A 22,699-nucleotide genomic window follows, 5' to 3' on the forward strand; every position below is an offset into this window, starting at 1 on the left:
CAATTAATTGTATGTAATATTGGGTTGTCAATATTTAATGTATACAATTAATTGTATGCAATACTGGGTTGGCAATAGTTAATGTATACGGTGTACAATTAATTATATATAATATTGGGTTGGAAATATTTAATGTATACGATATACAATTAATTGTATATAATTTTGGGTTGGCAATATTTTATGTATACGGTATAAAATTAATTGTATATAATACTGGGTTTTCAATATTTAATGTATACGATATACAATTAATTGTATATAATTTTGGGTTGGCAATATTTTATGTATACGGTATACAATTAATTGTATGTAATATTGGGTAGTCAATATTTAATGTATACGGTGTACAATTAATTGTTTATAATACTGGGTTGGCAATAGTTAATGTATACGGTATACAATAAATTGTAATTAATATTGGGTTGGCAAGTAAGTGATTGCAAATTTTATCATTACCACCTAATGGCAAAATCCGCAATTACTTAATTGCCAACCCAATATTTAATGTACAATATGATCGATTATAGCGTTCAGACGATCAATATATATCGTGAGTACAATACATAGGTCGAGTAATATGCGAATCGAGTGGGAAGTGATTTCTGGTGCAAAAATAGGAATGAGATGTGGAATAATATTTGTTCGTCGAAAGCTTGGTTTTCGAGAAATTCAAGTTTGAAAATTTCCGAAGTATGCTTTAACTCGGTTAATTGTCCACTGGATATGAGTAAGTAATAGGTTATTGTACAATAAATGTGAAAATAGATAAAAAATGCAGGATAAAATTGAAGCAAAATGGGTTTTAAAACAATACAATTTTTCGACGCTATATGTGTTACTGATATAACTGTTTTTTAGCTTACTCAGATCTATCTAATCAAATTTATTTAAAAGAATGCAAGAATTTCATCTCTCATGTGTTTCTCAACGACAGTGATCTGAGAAACATCGCGAGTCCTTGACAACTGTGCGGTTTCTGAATGCGAAAAAGATATTATAACTGTAAGCACGTCGACGATTACTAATACACGAACTAATAACGCAGTAATTCCCATTCAAGAGTTACGCTAATTTCAATTTTCAATGCATCAAACAGATTTATAATGATACTTAGCCACATAATGATATTATGATATTAGGAATATTACATACATAATAAAAATATATGTATAATTGACGTATATAAGAAAATTGAACAAGATGGATAATGAATTAAATAAGATGAATAATTCATTTGCTCGATATATTGATCGACCGACTTGCGCTGTTTTCGAATTCCTGCATACAATCTTTCCCTTTAAAGCCTGAACGCGAAAAACGCGATTAATCTACTATTATGGCACTTTTATCCAATTTATAAAAAAAGGATATTTTAGAAAAAAAAAATGCTTATTCGCTGTTGCAAATTTCACACGAATCGAGTCATCGTTGGAAGCTTTTTCAGTCGATGTATATTTCTAAAGTAAATTTTCGGATCACAGACATATGATCTCGATCCACCGATGACAAATACTCCTTTGTGACTTGGCAATTTTCCAATTTTAATGGTATCATTATAAATCTATTTCACGCACGCATATACTGTAGTGAACGTTTCCCTCGAATGGGAATTACTGCGTTATTAGTTCGCGTATCAGTAATCGCCGACGTGCTCGCAGTTGTAATATGTTTTTCGCATTCAAAAGCCGCACAGTCCTCAAGGACTCGCGTATCTCCATATTACAATGCATTAAACTTTCTGTCAGGTACTAAACATCGAAACAAAGGGAGAAGTTAATACGCGGACACATCGATTAGCTTGTTATTTTCCAAGTTCCACTCTCGAATATCGCAAAGAAAAGGAGAAAAATGTGCGTACGCATATGAAAGCGAGAAATCTGTCGCCAAGCGAAATGGTCAGATCTTTGAAACGTGTTAATAACGTTTCGAGTGGATGCGTGTGTAAACTCGAGTAAACGTGGTGAGTTAATAACGTGCTAAGGGAAGGGTCTCGATCTGGAAGGTTGTTATTTAACGTTGCTGATGGCACGGTTTACGAGCACTGTTTCGCGTCTTACGTCAGACGTTCGTGACATCATACGTTGATAATAAAATATTCCACTGATCGAGACGAGGATAACAAATTATCGCAGTTTGCGGTGGCAACAGAAGGCACGAGCGAATCGAATTTCTCGTGGACGTAGGAATTTCTGCGAGAATTTGCGGCCAAATTCACAGTGGTTAGAAATCGGTCGAGTTTGCTTTCTAACGTGGCTCTTGATCACAGTCGTAGCGGGCCACGGTCCTCAAAGTCAAGAACGAAAGGCAATCGTGTGTCTGACACGGTTCGTTACGCTTAATTCTGTCGTTTGTCTTGGTTGTGGCCTAATCGAAACCGCAACACATGCCACGTGCACGCTCGTGCTCAATTTTAGTCGTCTCGGAAGTCCATTGTATTCCTGCAAGTTTTATTCGGTCGAATCGTCTCTGGAAACGTTGTGTCCAATGTTTATGCAAATAACGATTAAATCACTTGTTTATTATTCCGTAGAAATATATTTATCATAGCGTAGGAATTTTGTGAAGATGTTCAAATTTTTGTTTAGCGAAAATAACTTTTAGCTTAACATTATATCTTTTCCTCTAAATGAATTGCCCCGACACGACGATGACTGCCCTGACACGATGATGTCTAGTGTTAGCGGAAATTATAATATATCAAGCTTGCGTTATCTTGTTGAAATATTTATGCATCGTATTAGTGTCGACGTTCTGTTAGTTTGAAATATTAGCTTTAAGCCGGATATTAACAGAAATGGGAATATCAATCCGAAATATCGGTTTACGTTCGAACTCAATTTTAGCATAAGGTGTGCTATATTATCTGCGTAATAATGTTTCGAGAATATCATTGTCGGGAATTTGTTTAATCGAATTGCCTGCCAATCGAGCGAATTCAAAATTAATAAGCACGAAGCAATTTCCGTTTTTGTGAAAACGATTCAAATTTTAGAATTAGAAATGACAAATTAAAATGCGGCCGATCCTCGAATAAACAGATCATCACGACCATCAGAAATGAGGAATTTTAGATGCCACATACGTATTTCCTCGACTGTTGTTGAATTTTTGATGTCGGCTCGATATTAAATAATTCAAAATCTGCTAAGTCCGATTAACTGTTCTTTAATAAAAAATTTGTATCGTGGAATTAAGTATTAAAAACAGATTAGATTTGTGTCTTTTGTATTATTTATTTACAAGAATATTTTAACGTCGAAAATCTATTAAATCACAAAGATTATTCTATTAAAGTTTCGCAAAATTAAATTGTGAAACCATCGTATTATCGTACCATTGTCTCTCTAAAAGCGTTCCATCGTTTCTTTGGAACGAAATGAAAAGAATTAGATTAATTCTAGTTATTTTGATCCGTAGCTTGGCACAGTTCAGCCACGGAACAGTCGAGTATTAGTAATAGGTTTCAGAATGAAAAATCAGATCAAAAATCAGAATCATAGACACTTACGTGCCTTATACCTCACGAAGGTATACATTCTTCCATTTGTATTTTGTTTCTTTAATTTGCCTGTTCTCCTCCTCATTTGTATATCTTCAGATATCTTTCTTCTTCAAAATTTTGAAATAATTTAATCTTAAGCAGCGTGGGATACAGAATAAAGTAGAAAAAAATATATGTCGAATATTGAAATCAAAGAAATTTTCGTATAATATTTGTATAATGCAATTTTCATTTCGGCTCACACAGAACAAACAAGAACAACAGGGTCAATTCGTCACATACAGTACAAGTCTGTTTGTACGAGTTCCTTGGACTATAAACGGTTTATAAAATTGTGTAATTGGTATAATAGGAGCTGACAAATTTTCTTCACTTTCTGTTATTTCTTTGAAACTTTCTATTATTTTTCCTACAGCGAATTGAAGCAGTCAGAGTTCAGCTAATCGTCTGGTATCCATGTCAAACTTTCATTCCAATAAACGCAGTTCTATCGTACATATTAAATAAAGCCATCTACTTAAGAAAGAGAAAATTTGCAATTGCAGTTCTGAATCTTGAAACCAGTTTCTCGCGTATAGTAACTAAGTCAAGAGCAGCCCAAGGTGGACAAAATGGTGGGAACTCGCGCGATCTGGTCAGACCGGGTCCCAGTGTGGCGCGAACGATTCAGCGATGAGTCAGAGGGCTGAAAGGACTCGCGCGAAAGTGTGTCGGGGCGTGGAGAGTAGGGAAACGAGCGAAGAAGCGAGAGAGTATGGTCGCGTAGGAGTAAACGCGTCGCGACGCATCACAATTAACGCGAATTGTCGGTTCGGTTGGGGCGCCGTTTCCGCGACGACCGAACCAGAAGCCTCTTCTCGGCTGGTGCATGCCGGGACGCGTGAGTTTGCAGCCGGTTAACTTGGTCGAAAGCAGCAGACAGCTTTTTCCAGCGACGGCTGGGCACGATCGTAAATCGCTTTTACGCGCGCCGCTTCTTTGTCCCGTTTCTTTTGCAGCGTGCGTGCCCCTCGACATGCTCACGACCTCGTCGCGATCTCGTTACTCCATATGTACGATGTAGGGTGCTGCCGTAAATCATTTTGATGGCTGGAATCATGTAGCAGACGGCCGCTTTAATTACTATCATTTTAGTCGTCTGACTCTTGGCTGGTTGTTGGATAAGATAGATTCTAGGGAAAGGGGAATAGACTGGTTGTGAGGAAGATGTATTGCAGGTAGCAATTAGGATTTGTGATAAGTCGTTTCATAGGAATATTAGTGTATCGATTAACTATAATAATTTTGATGCTTTGACTCTTGGTTGGTCTAGGATGAGATAGTTAATTGAAGAAGATTTGAATAGCTGTGAGGAAGATGTGTTGCATATAGCAATGAGAATTTGTGATAGGTTGTTTCAGAGGAATATTGGTGTTTCTATTAATTATAATAATTTGTATCACTTGACTTTTGGTTGTTGTAGAATGAGATAGCTAGTGAGAGGATATAGTAATGAGAATTTGTGATAGGTTGTTTCATAGGAATATCGGTGTTCCTATTAACTATAATAATTTGTATCACTTGATTTTTGGTTGTTGTAGAATGAGATAGCTAGTGAGAGGATATAGTAATGAGAATTTGTGATAGGTTGTTTCATAGGAATATCGGTGTTCCTATTAACTATAATAATTTGTATCACTTGATTTTTGGTTGTTGTAGAATGAGACAGCTAGTGAGAGGATATAGTAATGGGAATTTGTGATAGGTTGTTTCATAGGAATATTGATGTTCCTATTAACTATAATAATTTGTATCACTTGATTTTTGGTTGTTGTAGAATGAGACAGCTAGTGAGAGGATATAGTAATGAGAATTTGTGATAGGTTGTTTCAGAGGGGTTTTGATTAACTATAATAATTTGTGTCACTTGACTTTTGGTTGATGTAGAATGAGATAGCTGGTGAGAGGATATAGTAATAAAAATTTGTGATAGTTTGTTTCATAGGAATATTGGTGTTTCTATTAACTATAATAATTTGTATCACTTGACTTTTGATTGTTGTAGAATGAGACAGCTAGTGAGAGGATATAGTAATGGGAATTTGTGATAGGTTGTTTCATAGGAATATTGGTGTTCCTATTAACTATAATAATTTGTATCACTTGATTTTTGGTTGTTGTAGAATGAGACAGCTAGTGAGAGGATATAGTAATGAGAATTTGTGATAGGTTGTTTCATAGGAATATTGGTGTTTCGATTAGCTATAATAAATTTGATGATTTGATTCTATAAGATAATTAATTGAAAAAGATTTGAATAGCTGTGAGGAAGATGTGTTGTATATAGTAATGAGAATTTGTGATAGGTTGTTTCAGAGGGGTTTTGATTAACTATAATAATTTGTGTCACTTGACTTTTGGTTGATGTAGAATGAGATAGGTGGTGAGAGGATATAGCAATGAGAATTTGTGATAGGTTGTTTCATAGGAATATTGGTGTTTCTATTAACTATAATAATTTGTATCACTTGACTTTTGGTTGTTGTAGAATGAGACAGCTAGTGAGAAGATATAGTAATGAGAGTTTGTGACAGGCTGTTTTGCAGGAATTAATATCCCGATTAACTATAATAATTTTGATGGTTTGACTCTATAAGATAGTTTGTTGAAGAAGATTTGGATAGTTGCGAGGAAAATGTGTTGCATATAGTAATGAGAATTTGTGATAGGTTGTTTCATAGTGATTAGTATTCCGATTAACCATAATAATTTTTATTGCTTGACTTTTGGTTGACGTAGAACGAGATAGTTGGTTGAAGGAGATTCGAATAGTTGCGAGGAAGATGTGTTGCGAGTAGCAATGAGAATTTGCGATAGGTTGTTTCACAGGCACTGGTCATTTCAACGCTTGATGTTATGTTATCTTATCATCTGACGAAGTTTAAATGTTCCAGGGATTTAGTTTAGAAGAATGTTACATTGTTGGAATATTTTTATTTTTTAATGGGGTATATAGAGTTTTAATGGGATATATATGAATTAGAAAAGTATGTAACGTGTCTTGTTATTTTTGACGCGACCGCTGTATAGACAACAGTGACGCGATGTTTGATGCAGTTGTTTGACGAATTTGGATTTGAAGAATAGCTTGCAAAATTTTGAATATTTTTCACTCTATCGAGTTCTGGATATTTCGGAAACTCAGCTTTAAAGAATTATGCATCCAGTTTTGTTTTATTCTGGAAATTTTATTACCGACGGAACAGTAGGTATTTTGGGAAATGTAATTCTGAATAATTCGCAGAATTCTAAATATTTTTGCTAATCTATTTCTAAGAAACAATCTAAATTATTAATATTTTCGATTTTAAGGAAACGTTATACGGAATTCTAAGTATTTCCGTGCCCTGACTCCAAGGAATAATTTATATTATTCCAAATATTTGATGTCAGTAAGTCTCGTCATATTGTCAATTCTGATTAATCACATTACCGAAGAATTTTTATTATTAATTTGTAAGAAATGCTAACGAGATTTATCACGAATATTATTGAAATGATGTTATCAGTTGTCACCAATAATTAGTGATCTATCTAGTGCACGATATTTTCAAAAAAGGTGTCCTAACAGTAACACGGATCTCACATTTCGATAATGGAAAATTCTTGTAGTTATATGTTAATTATATGTAAATACGTCCATGAAATTCAAGGATGACAATTCTTCATTAAAAAATGAATGACATTGTCCATTAACAGTAATGACTTAAGCGATATTACTGAAAATAATCCACGGCAAACAATAAGAAAGATAACCTCTCAAATCGAGGTAAATTATTTTGCTATTATTCGTCGTTTCGTTTAAACAACTGAGCAATATACGAGAGTTTGAAACGATGATATAAACACGTAGGCTACGTTTGGTTAAAGTTCCGTTCGAAAAATACCGAGAAAAATCCATTACAATAAAACCGGAAGCAGCATGGAAGAAGGTTGGTCAAAAGAGTAGCAAAATATCTCTTCAGCCACGTAAAATTCGAAGCCATCGTTCTGTAAGTCTTAAGATATAAAAGCACAATCATTTATAGGGAATGTGATGGAAAATTTAGAAAAAACTGTAGATGAAACCGAGATGGTGTCCTGAAACGTATTAAAATACACTGCATCTTCCTTTAGAAGTAAGTTACAATAACAATATCAATCAACAATTTCAGCAACATGTTGCTGCGTACTATACGTAAATGTCGACTTCCGTTTGCAAAATGGCCTTTGAATTTTTCCATTTTGTGCATTCGTTTCGAGGTTATCATCGTTCGATACGAGAAAGTTCCAATTCGCCTTTCGCATCAACTTGCTTCTACATCGCATTTGCCATAAACGATCGCACTTACAGAGAACGATGCCTCGTTGGAATTTTAGACGCCCGAAGGCCCAGAAATTTGCCATTTTTTTTCACCATCCTGCTTTCCCAGAAGAACGGCGTACACAACCAGGACATCGATTCCGCGGAAACTCGCGCACAGAAGAAAAATACAGGACGAGGTAGAGACGCATCGTGGCACAAAGAGGAATTGGACGGACTTTGCCGCGCACAAAGCGGCCACAAGACCGGGAACCACGGTGCAAATAGGTATGAAAAAGGAAGGAGCGTGCAGTGAAGGGGCGTGGGTGTACCGCCAAGCACTCTCGACAACCCTCTTCTCCCTGCTAGGTCCGGCCGCGGTTCCCTCGCGCTACCGGAGAGGCTGCAGAGCAGCTTACATCGCGAAACTGCCCTAATAGTCCATTGTCTAACATCCGAGCGACAAATCCTCGCCTCTATACCTCGACATCCGGCTCGACGACGCGCCACGTCTCTCTCGTTCAATTCACGAGTCCCTTGCATCGTGCTACACTCTGTTCAATTTCGGCTTCGATACAGCTCCTCCGACTGTTTATCTTCGCAGGCTGGTTTCTCGCGTCGAGAAAGTCGATTCGAACGGCTGGAAGAATTTTTTATTTGAAGATTTGGTCTTTGGTCTTCTGCGATTGTTGCACGTTCAGCTGATATCCAATTGAAAATTTGATGGAATCGTATTAAATGCGTGTTAATTTAGATTCATTTAGAGGGTTCATAACCTCTCGAAGTGCCACACGGACTAATGGAATATCTCGGTTGCCATTCAGAGATTGTGAAAAGCAATTATGCGACGCGAAGAATTTTCGGTTTCAAAAGTCTGACAAGTCTGCTTAATTATTCTACCATAACTCTATATATTCTACTATGTTCATTCGGTAATTCTGTCGCGCACTCGTCTTAATTTAGAAATTAAGCACTTCGTGATCTGCTGCTGTCGTACAGAGGCGTTCACTTGGTTTCCGTTTGATGATGACGAGGGAAGAGCTTTCGCTGACGAGAGTTTCTGTTCTAAGAATTGAATGCGTTTGTCAATGTTGGTATCGATTATAAAAATATGATGGAAATCCTGAATTAATTTCGAGATTTAACATTTCGCACGCTACTGCATAGATATCTGACATTTGGAGGTTATAAGTAGAAATTTGTGCCGAAAATAATCTTCCTTTCGAGAACAAACTTCGTTCAACCGTTTTTCTATAGTTTTTGGACGATTTGGTGATATATTTTCACTTCCAAGATTTCCACTGAGAAATTGTATTTGTTTGAAAGTTTGGTATCGCACAGTTGGCTGTCCTGGTTCCCATTTGAAGTAAAAGGAAGTATCGAGGAGAATTTTTATTTTGACAAGGAAGTGCTAGCTTGTTCCATGTCTGTACGATATTCACTCATTTGTTTAGTTTGGAGATTTCAGGCTTGCCATAATATAACGAAAATTTTACTATTCCATCTCCTTGAAAAAGGTGGAATTTTTTTATCAAAGGTTTGTAGCATACGCGGCTTTGACCAATCGTAACCTTCCAATGACCATAATTCGAGTCAATCGGAGACTAGAGAACCATAACCCTAGTTAAAATCTAGATGACCTACTAATAGTTTTAATAACCAATTAACCTCCCTATAAAATCAACAGTTATGTCTGCATCGGAATTCTTCGACACCATGACGCGATTAAAATCAATAAATTTTTCATCTAATTTTATTCTTTTTTTTTTTATCAAATCTATTTTGTTTTAGCTTCGACCGAGCCCCCAAAAATGTTTTTGGTCCGTGTCTTGACAAGAAATAGAGTACATAATGGTCTTAATTGGCATCTGTAAATTATATAAACAGTTACACCGATCAAATATTGTCAAAATTACGACGTCGACGGAAAATTAACGGAAGTCGATTATCTCACAGAGGCGTGACCCGACTTTTGGCACACTGTGTACATGAGACCTGACGAGAATGCCCGTCCTCTCGGCTCTTATTCGTGACTCAATGACAGAGAAAGCACGTGGCGGAGAAACGCCTGTGAGTCATTATCCAGAAATACACGACACAGACTCGAGATACCGTATATATTGAATGTCAATCGTTTCTTTTCGACAACTCGACCAGTCGCTCCTCCAATCTTCCTCCGCCGGGATAACTTAATTTCTGTCAGTTTATTCTTCCAACAGATTAAATTCACTGCACACACAAACACACACATATATTCTCGCGGTTCGTGACACAATCAGGTCAACGTTTGGAGCGATCGAATACACATACTGCCTCCTGTGGTCCCTGAATAGTTGAGAAACCCGATCCTAAAATTGTTTTCCGCGCTACCGTCCTAACCTAAACGAACCTCAAGTACGGTTTACGTCATGGCTTCTCGATGGACATTCTACAGGCGAGATCGGGTGATGACGATTTCTTCAAAGCTTCGCGATTACGAAACCGTTTCGGAACCGAGATTACCCGGTAGAGGATCGATTCGATTTCACCACCCTTGCTGCCTCTCTGCCCTAACGCCAAACAAAATAAGTCGCTAGAGCTAAAGAAACGAAACTGTCAATAGTCTAACTTGGCTTTCACACTGGTGTGAAAGAGGCGCTAACGCGTCTTGTACAAGAGAAACGACGCTCGGTTTGGGAAGATGTCGGTGGAGTAGAATTTATACATTTTGTATATTACGACCCGATTGAAATTGTACTTGTGAATTTCTTCAAAGGAGAATTTTTATTCTGCCTTCTCGACGTTTAAGTCGAACGAACTGATCGTATAACGAAGCAGAGACTTTGATAAGTATCTTGTTAATTATGTAAGAGTAATTTTTATCTTGCCGAGGTCGCGATTGTTCCGACAGATACGTGTAAAGTCTAAGTATTCTTAAATTCATGATTTTCTTATAATTCTTTATACTTCAATTTATATATATGTATTATATTTTATATTAATTTTAACACGATTAAAGACTTTCCGTATATTTATACAGTCTTTTCGTATTTCTAATACAAATCGTTAAATAATCTTTTTCATATTTCTTATATAAAATAATTTTCTTGCTAAATGTACAGATGAAATCTCTCCGATTGCGATGAGTTTTTAATATATCGTCGGGACATGATTCTGAACAACGTTTTTCTATACGCTGGTATTCTTATAACTGGCCGTAGGCCTTAGTTTGCGAGATATTCGCAAAAAACTGTCGATATCGTTTTACAGCGAATTCTGATTATATAGTCGTGCGTTTATAGTTGCGTAAGCGTCAGTATTATTGGTTGGCGGCCGGTGGCCGCTTATCTTTTGTTTATATACGAGAGGCGGTCGAGCTTAAAGGTCCTGTGCACAACGCGACTATAAGAAATGTGACGTGCGGCGGCTGGATTTGAAAACGCTAACCTGAATACGATACATTACGGTACATTGTTGATATTCGCTTCTAACTTATAGCAGACCTTTCTTACGCTCTCGCATATGCACGTTGTGCACAGGGCCTTTAAGTTCGTCCGACATGCGTTTATAAACAAAAGATAAGCGACCGGCGGCCAACAACCAATACGAACGCACACGCTGCGTCACAGATGTACGACCATAAGCAGAATTCGTTGTAGCGATGTGGACAGGTTTTTGCGAGTATCTCGGAAACTACGCGAGAAGCGAGATATACAGGAAATAATTGTCCATTGATCTCTCCTACCAAATATGAAAAAATCATCGAAATCGATGAAGTGCCGTTCGATGTGTACATTTATTATTGTAGTAAATACTTTTATTCCGTACAGGATAAAAATAATCTGCAACCTAATTTACGAGCGTTACTGAACGTTGTGACAATGCAGCTTAACCTTTGAACGAGGTTCTAATATCTTTTCCTTAGCGCTTGGCGAGCCGTGATGATAAAGTGGAATTTAATGACTTCCATTCATAGTAAGCGCAATAAAAAAAGCCTGCGATAAATACGTATTTCTATCTTAACATAGTAGAAGTAATTTACAATTTAACGGGTAAAGTAGTCAAACATATCACTGACACTTTAACTTGATCCTTTCATTGCTTCGGCTGAACTTTTAATATTTCTTTTTTTTTTTTTTTTAATGTGGTTGAAGTTAATTGACCGTGGTAGACAGTTTAATAGTTGTTATTGGCCTTAACACGTTGACTGCCATCCAAACTTTTTTTTACACTTTGTCCTGGAAATCGTAGCAGATGAAAATACATTATCCTAAGTAACGTTTAATTTTTGCGAAATATTAAATTGTATTTGCGTAATTTTTCTTTTTTTACTATCGAAATCAAAATTGTTTTAAATTATGTACATCGTTGATAATCTTTTATTATACTGAAAAATTTAGTGACGTGGTTTATCGATGATCACCGTGACAGACAACTCGTTGATCGGAATTAAAACGAAGGTCGAGAAAAATTATACTACAATAGACTTGAACCGACTATATTACAGATCTAACTTAAGCAAAATCAATCTAATTCACAAGATCTAAATCACTGATATTTTAATTGAACGTTTTGTCAATGGCTTTTGAGACACAGGTGTCACTGCAATCTGTTTCTTTTTTTAACATAGTTTCTGAATAAACATAAGCCAAATATTATAATTATTAACTTTTAGCAATTTTTCTAAGAAATATAACAGATACTGAGTAATATAGGAGTTTCTTGGAAGCCGACTTCACTGTTTGTCAATTTTTTAATTCCATTACCTGACCATATGATTAGCGTGTGTAACTTCTTAACAGAATAATTGTTTCACTTCTATAAACTTACTTGCCGTGTGAATTCTAGACAAATCTTAAAAAGCATTTGCATAATCATCACGTCTTTCTATCATGCTACTTGTGCTTGTCAACAGATATTCCATTACCTGACCATATGATTAGCGTGTGTAACTTCTTAACAGAATAATTGTTTCATTTCTATAAATTTATTTGTCTTGTGCAGATTATAAATAATCGTGAATTCTAAACAAATCTTAAAAAGCATTTGCATAATCATCACGTCTTTCTATCATGCTACTTGTGCTTGTCAACAGATATTCCATTACCTGACCATATGATTAGCGTGTAATTTCTTAACAGAATAATTGTTTCACTTCTATAAATTTATTTGTCTTGTGCAGATTATAAATAATCGTGAATTCTAAACAAATCTTAAAAAGCATTTGCATAATCATCACGTCTTTCTATCATGCTACTTGTGTTTGTCAACAGATATTCCATTACCTGACCATATGATTAGCGTGTGTAACTTCTTAACAGAATAATTGTTTCATTTCTATAAATTTATTTGTCTTGTGCAGATTATAAATAATCGTGAATTCTAAACAAATCTTAAAAAGCATTTGCATAATCATCACGTCTTTCTATCATGCTACTTGTGTTTGTCAACAGATATTCCATTACCTAACCATATGATTAGCGTGTGTAACTTTTTAACAGAAGAATTGTTTTACTTCTATAAATTCATTTGTCGTGTGCAGATTGGAAATAGCCGTGAATTCTAAACAAATCTTTTAAAAAACATTTGTAACATCATTTTTTTTTTCGTCATTCTACTTGTGCTTGTTAACAAATATTGTCACATAACAAACGCACATCTCTTTTTTTTCTCCTGTTTATACAGTTGATTGATATAGCCTCTGGCTGTCTCGTGTTACAATATAACCATTTAGAAGCGGAGTAAATCCGATTACAAACGACACCTCTCGCGATTTCCACGATTGCACTCGATTTAATCTTCGTACGCTATACCGATCGAAGATCAGTTTGGCCAATCGAAACGATAGACACGTGTTGACCTGATGAAAATTACAGGACGGTGGAAGCTTGGCAAGTCGAGTCAACGAGAAAATTCAGTTACCAAAGTCATCAGAGGTCGAAATCAGCGATTCAATGCGTGTACTGGCATTTGACACAAGGATGGCCGGTTGCGCAATCGATTATAATTATATTTCTGATGTAATTGCGCGTGTTACGATGCGGAGAACTGGCGAGCGTTGTCTCTGAGCGTTGCCATCGGGTTTCGGCGAAATTTCAGCCTCGTTTCTCGTTCCCTTTGCCTTTATTTCTTCCTTTTCTTCCTGTTTCGCCTTTCTTTTTTTTTCATTTGCCTCAGCTTTTGAGGGAATAAAAGCGCGATTTCGTATGAAAAGAGTGGCGGAACCGAGGGATTTCCGGCAAATGGAATTCAACTTGCGGCAAGAATGTGGTTCACGGCCCGTTGGTCAGCTTATTAACGATGTTTCAAAGGGGAAACTAATTTTTTCTGGTTTTGATAACGACGTGTCCTCGAATGCGAATATTTGGCACGGTTTCGGTTGTTCGCCAAATATGGACAGTCGTCCATTCGCGGTCCGGGATTGCCTTAATTTGGTCAACGAATAGGCTGTCTGTCTGCCGGAGCAACGGGAAATTTATTCACCAGTCACCGGATGCGCAGACGTTTCTACGAATTTTTCTCTACAATCTTCATCCTTCCGTAGATTTCTTTTCGTCCTGTGGTCTCTCGTCTGCGTCCTGTGCCCTCTAAACTAACGCGCCATGTCGTGTCTCGGTTCGGACGATCGAAAGATGGATCGCCGTGTTTCTCAGCGTGGCGGAAGCTTCCGCTCTCGACTATTTTCGATCCGACGGAAATGGGTCTGTCGACCAATTGTTTGCCTTCGCCGAACAAATACACCTTCTTCCTTCTCTCTCCGCCAAATCAGCCCGTATAGCCGCCCTTCTGTTATTTGTCACGCGTGTTCCACCCAAAAGAGGAAAAGGAGCGAATCATAAATTGCACCGGCGGATTCGGCCACTCTAACAACGAAACGTTTCATGTAAATCGTAGCAGGATCATCCCTCGGTGTTTAACCTCCGTGTTTTCCTTCTCGATGGCCGATACAGGTTCTTCCGACCCCCTTTGATACTTGAACCAATGTTTTTAGAGGGTTCAACGGGGAGAACCGGCTGACGTAGAGATGATTTTTACATTTATCCAACCTCCAGTGGACAAGATTCCCCTCTTTCGGTTAGAGGAGACGGTAGGTTTTAAGAAAATAGGAAAAAATGGTATTTTTGCTTGTCATTTGGATTCCAGCTATTATTCGGGACAACTCTCGATTACCTAGGTGCAAGTTTCCAAAGTTCTACCTTCTGAACGAGACACGGAGGCCTGCAAGGCTCCAAGAAAATAACAAGAAACGTATCTCTCAGCCTCGTTTCGATTCCGCGTATTATTCGAAGCTCTTTCGATTACTTAGGTGCGACGAATCTATTCGATTCAGAAGTTTCTAAACTTTGCCTTGCTGCGCAGTCGTGAAGGTCTCTCCAGGTTGCTCGAGAGAAAATAGGAAAAAGATAAATCGTATTTTTTATTGTAATTTGAATACGAGATAACAACGCGTGGCATATTAGCCGTTGAGTTTGATGGTTTTTGAGGGACAGGTCCGAAGAAGATTGATGATCGGTCGGCTGAACGACTCAATGAACTCGAGGAACGAGTCTCCTCGGCTGACAGGCGGGAAAAGTGTGAAGAACGTGAACATGCGTGTCACGTAGGTGATTCCTCCACTCTTGTCGAGAATTAATGAGCCATTCCACTGAATTCGTTTACTCATCGTTGTCGCTTTCTGCCGGCAAAACCGTTCGATTCTTCAACTTCTTGCTCCAATAACTGATAACAGTATTGCGATTTCAAGACACTGACACAAAAATTTCCATTTACGTCACGTTTATAGTGCGACATCATACGACCCGTGTATAATAACCATAATCGCGTAATATGTTGCTGGCTGTTGTTGGATTATACAGAGTTCGTGGTATCTTTCAATCTCGACACGTTGCTTCTTGAACTTAGCAGGACATTTTATGCTAATTATTTAGGAAGCTCGCGTCATGTCGCGCTTCGGTGGTCTTTTAATATGCTGTAGAAACCAACATTTTTTTAATTTAGTAGCAGAAAAAAGAAGAAAAAGAAGAACTGTCGCTACAGTGAATTTTGCTTGTAATTGCGTGCGACAGTGTTGCACATTGATATTTCATTATCAGTCACCCCATGGCGATCATTAAAACGATATTCAAAGCTATACGAATTACAAAGAGAAGATCAAAATTAGACGCACCACTGTAGGTAGAAATCTGTAAATGTAACGATACCGACAGCTTTTTTTTTAATATCTCAGAAACAAAGAGCGAGTAATCGGTTACGCGTACGGGGAAAAATTGTTCAGAATCACGCAGCTGACAGTAGAATAAAAGAATCGTGGAAATCGAAGATGTGCGGCAGCTCTGTGAATAATTAGCAATTTTATTATGGATCTCTACTAAGTACAAAATGATAAAGCTCTATTACAAAATTCTATTTACAAACTCGCATTATTCTTATTTTTACATTTCACTTGGAATATTCCAACGAGCACGATTAGTTCAGAAAGTTAAAAATAACAGACAACTTTAAAAATTGATTGCAAAACACATCATGTGTCGTATCGTGTTATACGACAGAGTTCTATTACAAAATTTATTTTTGCATTATTCTTACTTTTACATTTCACTTGGAATCTTCCAACGAGCACGATTAGTTCAGAAAGTTAAAAATAACAGACAACTTTAAAAATTGATTGCAAAACACATCATGTGTCGTATCGTGTTATACGACAGAGTTCTATTACAAAATTTATTTTTGCATTATTCTTACTTTTACATTTCACTTGGAATCTTCCAACGAGCACGATTAGTTCAGAAAGTTAAAAATAACAGACAACTTTAAAAATTGATTGCAAAACACATCACGTGTCGTATCGTGTGATACTCGACACGTCTTCTTCTTTCACTAAAAAAAGAAGAATAATTTAAATTTCAAATTTCAATGTGCGCATCAACACAGAATGATCTTGGTGTGAACAACAACGAATGAGTCGAAATACCACCGACGACGAATATGTTAACGAGCTTGCTAGCCTAATTGTCTCCTAATAGTCGACAGGGACTAGAGAAAAGAGGCTGTAAAAGACGAGGAATTTGGATTCAGAGTGCGGTGACAGGCAACACGAGGCGCTAAGTGAGTCTCGTAATTTGTCGAACCGCCTCAGGTTTCACCTAGAGGGGTGAAAATGGGTAAAAGGGTCGCGGCTGAGTCTAGAGGATGGCCGAAGGGTGAAGCAGCCGTGGTTAAGCGACGTGTTTAGGCGACGTGCACACGATCCCCCTTGTTTGCTGTAAAAACAAACCTACGTAGCTCTTTAAGAGAGCCTGGTCGATCGCTGAATCGACTTCTGTTTGGTGTCAGGCCAGTGGCAGGCCAACTTCCTCGGGAGATCTTTAGCCGATGATGAAGATGAGCGTGTTCTCAAGTGGTAGATTATCGAGCAATCACGCGACAATGTCAAAACCGCCGCTTTAAAGCTTCGATTACCTTTCTCGGTAGCTTGCGATTCCGTTGATTTGAAATGATAGACGTGTTCGTAGGAATAATTTGATGGATCGGTATGAGGTTTTCTCTTTTATGTAAATAACAGAAGCAACGATGCTAATACCAGCCGAGAATGGAATATAAAACTGACAGGAAAGAGATGTAAACGATAGACTTGAGCCGTATACTGCGCGTAAAAGTCTAATTAAATGTCGTATCGTAGGAAATTTATGAGATTTCTATGAGCAGTTTCGCGAAAAGAAGCCTCCTAGGTCTCTGGTAATTACAAATGCCGAGTGTATTTTCTAGTCGCATAATTGAACTATCTTGAGTCTTTGAAAGGATTGAGTTAAATCTCGTGATAAGATTTATAGCAGTCAGCATTTTATCTCATTCACTTGGCCAATTCTACGATCGAAGATTATTAATTGAACGCTTCTCGTTGAAAAACCGTCCACTATTCGTTTTTAGAAATATCGAAACATCTATTTTCGTACGGCGATGAGAATAATTGATAGAAAACTCGCTGGCAGACCAGCTTGTGCCAAACTTTCGCGAGAATCGCATCGGCTTCTTGCTAATATTAATCCAACGTTTAGTCAGCAACTGCAGGTTATCTTGTTGAAAATGGACTGACTCATTGAAGGAAGTAAGTCCGGTTGAAATTTCACATTGACAGGCATTTTTTCGATTTTTTTCTTCACCGCCACAGGACGTTCAGTTTCAGCCGTTTCGACGCGTGAGTGGCAGATCGCAGCCCGAGGGCCGGAACGTTTCTGTCGGGAAGTTGAAGCCCCGTGATTTCCGCAATTTCACCATTTTCACAGGATTGCCCATAGTATTTGCCCTCCTCGCGCACAAGGGTTGAGATATGAAAGTTCATATGAGATGATCCTGCTTCTTCTGGATCTCATCGCGTCGTTTCGTCCGTTTTACGGCCTGGGAATCAACACGTGACACTTTGGTCTAGCCGTGAGCGAAAGCTTGAGATTTGGTCCCGATTATGGACGTTGCTCTTTCGATAATAGAATCTTCCTTTAAGAGAAAAGGAACGAGCAGACGAAAAGGAACGAGAGAGAGAGAGTATCCGCTATCCCGATAGTGTCTGAAGAAATTTATAACGTCTGACGTAGCTGCAAACGTTTATCTTAACTATACATTGATTATCTTGGTTATATCTATGATCAAAGTTCTGTTTAGTCGCTGTGTTTCTTTGCTGCACTTTCGATTATACTTGCGCCCAAACTGTACTCAAAATCCCCCATTCGATGATTTGATCTATCTAAGACGTCTAAAATCTAACGATTTAGCTTTCAAGGATGTAAAACTACAAAACGCTGGTTTTGTACGCTGAGAAAATATCATATAATCCAAGCGCGGTACCCAGAGAAGCTTAATTTATGACACTCTCGAGTAGCTTTTTCTTCCTAAGTTCCATGATATAGTCCGAAACTTTGGAAGCTTTGCGTTTTCTTACAATTCCAATTTATACTACGCCTTGTGAGTAATACGAGGTGTGATAAGTTTCTAAATATCATTTATGAAGTAGTATTCTTGTACTGTTTTCCGATCGCTCTCACCCGACAGATTAAGAAGAATCCAGTGAATGTACTTTGGCAGACGTTTCTAACTTCAACACCTGGCTCCACAGGTCTTCACGAGCTCATAATTCCAGCTCTTTCGCAACAAACGTGCGTACAGGGGAACTGTCGAAAGTTGCTATACCTGGCAAAGCCTTGCCCGAAGGATTTGCTGGAGCAGAGAGGCAGTTAAAATGCAAAGGCTCGGTCGGGCGAGACTAGCGCCACCTATGCAGCACATAGTTCGCCACTGTTTAGTATTCCGGGCGCTGACAGCCCTCTTTTCCACGTCTAGTCGTCCAGCTATCGTAGCATGGTTCGACATGGCATGTTCTTCACATTAATATAGAGCGGCTTAAGACAAAAGACGATCGGCCAGTCTCGCCAGATTCTTCCCTCGGAGATGCTGCTCTCCACCCACAACGCCATCTAGCTCGCCAGCGCGTATATTTTCGTTAAGTCGAAGCCTCTGGAAGTCTCTCAAATTGGGGGATTTCTCGCTCTCGGCCTCTATACGTGCCGGATCTTGACCTTTGAAGCAGCCTCGCTGCAAAGGAACAGATTGATCCTGATCATCACCGAGGACTCCGGTCTGGCGCCAGTTGCTCGAGTGTTTAGACAGCTAGTCATGAGCGTGAGTAGGTGGTGCGATGATCGATCACGAGTCAAAAGGTGGGACGATGCGTATTTGGAATGCTCGTTTCTCAGCTCTGAAGCCTAGGACCTTAGGATCTTGGATTTGGGGATTTGCAGTCGAAGAATTTAGAGTGCAAGTTGCAACGATTTAGGATTGAGAGATGCAATTTTAAAATTTAGGATTCGAAGTGTATTAGGGTTCAGGGATGATGAGTCAATAGCTTAAGACCAATTCAAGAGTTGAGGATTCGAAATTGAAATTTAGGCTGCAAATATCCAGGATCGAGAACTTCAAGTTTCAGCAGTCCGAGTATTCAGGATTACAAAATTTAGAGATTCGACTGTGCAGGATTCAAGAGTTCAGAATCCAAGACAAAGAGACTGAAAGATGTCAGATCCACGAATTTTAGGATGCAATCATTCGGACTGCGAAGATCCAGGATCCAAGGACCTTGGATCCCAGGGATTGGGATCGGAAAATTTTCCAGTATAAGGATTTTGATTTGCACGATCTACGGTCCAGAAACTTAAGATCCAGGATCCTTAGGCATAAGAATGGTTTAGTATTCAAATATTCCTGAGAAATTTGCCAACCGAGTATCTTTCGTCGAATTATCCAGAATCCAGAGGATCTAGGATCCAATTCAGCTTTCGTTTTGCAAACAGCCAAAATGATTCTACTTAAAAGAGTATTCCGACGTTGGAAACACGCGGAGAAGCTACTGAATTCGCGAAATAATTAATTCAAACTTCTACGAAACACAAACTTCTAATGATCTTTGCATCCTGGTAAAAATAGCCAAGATATTGTCTCGCCTAATCGCCCGTTCAACGCCAATTGTCTCTCGTGGCATCTATATAAGACGAGAAGAAGCAGCGGAGGTAAAGAATCGATACTTTGCCATCTATTTTCACGCGAAGACGAGAGTTTGGTTTCGCGAAGGCGAGTCTGGTCAAGCTCGAGGCGAGGTTCTCGCTCGCATTATGCAATCAACACGTGTGTGCAAACTGCACGGGACCGGCTTAACGATATGCAGACGCGCTTGCTTATTTTTTTCAGGACCAGTTCTCCAACTGTGTGAGTCATCGGTCGGACTCATTTTTGCACCAGGTTTAACGACCTCGTTTACTTGTTCTCCTCGTCTCTTTCTCGAGGCTCGTTGATCCACCTTCTTTCCCTCCACCAACCTTGCAATCTTACAGTTTTGTCAAACGTTTACGACCATCGAATTTAGTGGCTCTAACCATAGCTGAGTTGGCGATGGTGATTCACACGCGACTGGCTGATGAGAGTCGAGTCATTTTTCGATCATCCTCGGCTCAATTATGTCTTTCTAATATATATGAGAAGAGAAGTATTGTTAGATATATGAGAAGAGCCACACTAATTTGCACGATCCTGTGTTTAACGTCTTGCAACACGAGAAATCCTTTCTGTTTGTTACAACGAGAGCAACGTTAAACTACGAAAATTCAAGAACTGTGTAAGTATATTGATCTTTTCACATTCGTTGTTCCTCAACCGTTAACTCTCAGTTGACAGGAATAAGAGATTAAAATTAATAATTCGCATATCGTTGTGAGAGTATGAAAAGACAGTTTGCGAGAAGCGCGACACTGTGGCAAGGAAAAATGAAATATATTACGTTTATTAGCGGTGTCATCCACTTTCAAGTGTCCAGATCATCAATGGATCCAGGTCATCGATGGATCCATTATGTAACACGACAGTGGTTGGATGTTTTGTGTTAGGAGAAAAGGCTTCGTTATCTTTTATCTTCTCGTTTTGTCCTCGAGGTTTCTTTGTAACGAAGCTGTTGAAATTGTCACATTCACATTGTTATTCGACAATGGAGCTCGAAACGTGTCTACGATAGATTTGAAACGGATTTAATTGTGATATATTGTAATCCTTACAGAGACACGATTTTCTAGAGAACAAAGCTTCCTATTATTAATGTCTGATGAAAAGATTTTTCTACCTATACATATTGTTAGGAGGCCTGAGTCAGTGGAAATGTCAAAAGTCCTCGCACGATTCATATGGCAGCTAAGTGATTGCGGATTTTGTCATTAGGTGATATGGACAAAATCCGCAATCACTTGGTTGCCAACACACTATCGACGCGTGTGTGATATCAACCACATCTCAATCAACATCAGAAACCAGGCCGCACACCCAGGACAAGATGGCAACCAGATGTCTGCACATCCTTGCTGCGTACCCTCAATATTCTTAAGGACCCACTCCCAATCTTGGCATTTTCATGGTTAAGGTCCTTCAGACTAAACAAGCATTTTTTATTTAGAGTATTCTTTACATTTTTGTCTACTGCGGGAAGATACGGGAATCTTCTCACGTTCGGTATCTTCCTCGGCAGCTTTCTCTCAAGGGCGGTTAGCACCCTTCTTCACCCACCAACCTAGAAAATTTGCCAATTGACAGGGAAGTCTATTTCCTTCGCTCTCCTAATGAAAACTTGTCCTTAGCAAATCAGCTCTTTTCGTGTCCTTAGACCCAGCCATCATTAGCTTTCCTCCGCCACAATATTGTCAACCTAAACTTTACTGATTCTTCATCTTTCGAACAGTGAACATCTCTTTACCGGGTCTCTACCCTTAGATCAGTTGCCTACTTAATTCATAGAAAGTTGTTAGAGTAAAGTTTGATTTGTACGTGTCAATTCAGTGTATACTCAATTGTGACTATTGAGTGCATAATAAAGTGTAATAAAAAGAAAGTTAATAGTTGTGTTTCCTTCTTGCTTTTATATAATCTGAGTTTGTGACTTGTGATCTTACGTGATACAGTACAGTCGAATCTTCTTGGTGCATTCTCAGAATCGCTCCTCGACTGTAATGGACACTATCGCGTAAATATTTGAACACTCCTGTTTCGCCCTCGATCACTTTGCATCCGCTGATCAATTCGTATCGTTATACGATAATCGAATCGAAGTTTGATACGATAGACCCCTTACGTGAATTATCTGCTACAGATAAACGAACAAATTGAATCGTGCACGAAGATTTAGAATATGACTGGATTAGTATACCTACAGTAGTTTGTACAATTTCAAATCATCGTATTGCCGAATATCATTAACCCATTAACCATGGCCCTACTTAAGAGAAATGGTCCCTATGACCATGACAAGAAAGGAATTCTTCATGGAGTTTATCGAAAACTTACTGTTCAAAGCGATTGATAGACAACGTTAC

The 22,699-nt window shown here is 38.4% G+C and overlaps 1 protein-coding gene and 1 long non-coding RNA gene across 17 annotated transcripts in view; both read left to right on the forward strand.

Moving 5' to 3' along the window:
• Positions 1-22,699, forward strand: part of LOC126925425 (basement membrane-specific heparan sulfate proteoglycan core protein) — a 190,090-nt gene that overhangs the window by 41,247 nt on the left and 126,144 nt on the right. The window lies entirely within an intron of this gene.
• Positions 3,561-8,822, forward strand: LOC126925470 (uncharacterized). Of its 2 annotated transcripts, none has more exons than XR_007713945.1 (4): positions 3,561-5,013; positions 5,596-5,924; positions 6,043-7,662; positions 7,904-8,822. It is a non-coding gene; the product is annotated as an uncharacterized LOC126925470 (long non-coding RNA). The 2 variants fall into 2 exon arrangements; XR_007713944.1 differs by having other exon boundaries at positions 6,043-7,476; positions 7,573-8,822.

Source organism: Bombus affinis, chromosome 16, assembly GCF_024516045.1.
Source record: "Bombus affinis isolate iyBomAffi1 chromosome 16, iyBomAffi1.2, whole genome shotgun sequence".
NCBI classification, from domain to species: Eukaryota; Metazoa; Arthropoda; class Insecta; order Hymenoptera; family Apidae; genus Bombus; species Bombus affinis.